The sequence below is a fragment of the Dipteris shenzhenensis genome, chromosome 23 (assembly GCF_047967505.1).
Source record: "Dipteris shenzhenensis isolate YYH24624 ecotype China chromosome 23, Dip_SZ_1.0, whole genome shotgun sequence".
NCBI classification, from domain to species: domain Eukaryota; kingdom Viridiplantae; phylum Streptophyta; class Polypodiopsida; order Gleicheniales; family Dipteridaceae; genus Dipteris; species Dipteris shenzhenensis.
Window position 1 is genome coordinate 14,235,816 of NC_141618.1, and position 3,330 is coordinate 14,239,145.

Consider the following 3,330-nt stretch of genomic DNA (forward strand, 5'->3'; position numbering starts at 1 on the left):
AATTTGCTTACTTTGTGGTGCAACTTGATCACGTACCACCATCTTAGATCAAAACGATCCGGACGAAAAACCACCTATATTAAAGATGGGTGCCAAATGTCATCAATTATATATATGAAATTATGCTCAAGTACATGTATTAATGGATCTTTAAAAACGAAAGCTTCGATTAATTAAATCATTAGTATGCACCTGCTCACAGTGCTCGGGAAGAACAAAAGTATCACTTTCATCGGTCCAATGTTTGGTGGAGTCTATTGCAAAGAAACCGCTACTATCTTTTCTCACTGTCGCATGGGGACCGTTGTAAATAGTTCTAAACCATTTTACATCAAGAATGAAAATACTAAATCGTCTGAAATCAACTTCATAGATGTCACATATGGTTCCACAATAATCCAACTGTGAGGAGAGAAGATTGATATCTGAAGCACTTGCTCGGCTATCTTGTGTGAAGTTAGCCATGACTCCACAATCATATGTGACTCTCTTTGAATCGATGCATTCCATGCAAAAATGTCGTCCATATGACCATAATGCACTATACTTTTTGTACTATAAAAGAACATCATTAAAACAATGAAGATGCATCTATTTTATGGCGTATATTGCCACAAATAAGCATAAGCATAAGCATAAGAGAAGAAGACATATGTTCATGCATAAGCATGAGCATATGTCTCTTTTTTCCCTCTTCTTCTCTATTTTTTCCCTCTTTATCCTTTCCCTCTTCTTCTCTCTTCTCCTCTCTTGCCCTCTCTTTTCCCTCTTTCATGCTCATGTTCTTATGCTCATGCATAAGCATAAGCATGAGCATAAGATAAGAAGACATATGCTCATGCTTATGCTTAAGAATGAGCATAAGAGAAGTAAACATATGCTCCTCTTTTTCCTCCTCTTTTCCCTCCTTCATGCTCATGTTCTTATGCTCATGCATAAGCATAAGCATGAGCATAAGATAAGAAGACATATGCTCATGCTTATGCTTAAGAATGAGCATAAGAGAAGTAAACATATGCTCCTCTTTTTCCTCCTCTTTTCCCTCCTCTTCTCCTCTTTTCCCTCCTCTTCTCCTCTTTTTTCCTCCTCTTTTCCTTTTTTCCCTTTTTTCCCTCTTCTTCTCTCTTTTTCCATCTTTCTCCTTTCCCTCTTATGCTTATGCTTCTGCTTATGCATAAGACTCCTCTTATGCATAAGCATAAGCATGAGCATAAGAGAAGAAGACATATGCTCATGCATAAGCATGAGCATATGTCTCTTTTTTCCCTCTTCTTCTCTTTTTTCCCTCTTTCTCCTTTCCCTCTTCTTCTCTCTTCTCCTCTCTTCCCCTCTCTTTTCCCTCTTTCATGCTCATGTTCTAATGCTCATGCATAAGCATAAGCATGAGCATAAGATAAGAAGACACATGCTCATTCTTATGCTTAAGCATGAGCGTAAGAGAAGTAGACATATGCTCCTCTTTTCCCTCCTCTTCTCCTCTTTTTCCCTCCTCTTTTTCTTTTTTCCCTTTTTTCCCTCTTTCTCTCTCTTTTTCCCTCTTTCTCCTTTCCCTCTTATGCTTATGCATAAGACTCCTCTTATGCATAAGCATAAGCATGAGCATAAGAGAAGAAGACATATGCTCATGCATAAGCATGAGCATATGTCTCTTTTTTCCCTATTCTTCTCTCTTTTTTCCCTCTTTCTCCTTTCCCTCTTCTTCTCTCTTCTCCTCTCTTCCCCTCTCTTTTCCCTCTTTCATGCTCATGTTTTTATGCTCATGCATAAGCAATAAGCATGAGCATAAGATAAGAAGACATATGCTCATGCTTATGCTTAAGCATGAGCATAAGAGAAGTAAACATATGCTCCTCTTTTCCCTCCTCTTCTCCTCTTTTACCTCCTCTTTTCCCCTCCTCTTTTCCTTTTTTCCCTTTTTCCCTCTTCTTCTCTCTTTTTCCCTCTTTCTCCTTTCCCTCTTATGCTTATGCTTATGCTTATGCATGACTCCTCTTATGCATAAGCATAAGCATGAGCATAAGAGAAGAAGACATATGCTCATGCATAAGCATGAGCATATGTCTCTTTTTTCCCTCTTCTTCTTCTCTCCCTCTTCTTCCTCTTCCTCTTCCTCTTCTTCCTCTTCCTCTTCCTCTTCCTCTTCCTCTTCTTCCTCTTCTCTCCCTCTTTGCCTATGCCTATGCCGATGCCTATGCTTATGTTTGTTTTTTTGTTTTTTGTTTTCGTGTTTGTGTCTATGTTAGACATGGGATCATGTCACACATCCGACGAGTACGGACAGCCTCGTAGGAGGAGAGCTCACGATCTATATGCTCCAAAGGACTTTGATTCCTCTCAGGCGACTACCCCGAGGACTACCCCTAGTTCGACTCCTCTCGGACCTAGCACTGCGACTACCCCTGGTCTGACTCCTCTTCCATGTAGCACTGCGACTACCCCTCGGGGAACTCCTTTGCTAGCCGTGCATGGCTTTGTCGGGAGTCCCGACGAGTTTGTAGTGTAGATGAGTGATGAGGAGGCAACGAGATTCTTCTCTCTGCTATCTCATAGGACCTCAACAATTCCCTCCCCTACACCGACGGCTGGACATATTGCCTAGCCGTCCCCTCGTGCCCCTTCAATCGAGGGGTCATCAACTGCGCGTGCCTCTCGTAAGGAAAGGAAGAGTAGGAAGGGCAGCTTATGTTGTGCTGACTCGGGAGATGTAGATGAGTCAGCAGACTCACATTCCTACGGGTCTCCACTTGGTCCAGAGAGACAGTATCAGTCAGGTCCCTTGCCCTCTCCTACTCCCACTACTATTCCTCGCTCCAAAAGTGCTCGTATAGCTTCCACTCCTTCTGACTCTGCTACCATTAGTCCTCCTTACTCAATCGAGGACCTCTCTTATCAAATCACGGCTGCTAGAGAGATAATAAAAGATAGAAAGGGCAAAGCAATGATGGCCACCATGAGGCGGTTGATGAGCCATCACTTCAAGAGCGGCATTGCTACCGATTGGCGGTATCAAGATGACCAAAAGAAGCAGACGGTCATCAATGAATTAAAACAAAAATACCCTAACCCGGCAAATCGAGAGTTTAATGAGGATTATATGCGAGAGCGCATGGGTTTGGCCTTGAAGCATCGTAGATCAACCTTGCGTACTTCCATCACAAAGGGGTTGGCTAAACCCAGCTGGGTAGACAAAGCTGATTGGAAGTTCTTCAAGAAGTAGAATAGGGACAATCCCGAAATGTTTTAGGGTCAGAGGAGGGCTACGAAGAGACGGCTGGACATCATAGGTACTTCGCACTTTGATGCACGCGGAAGGTTGCCGTTCGAGGCAAC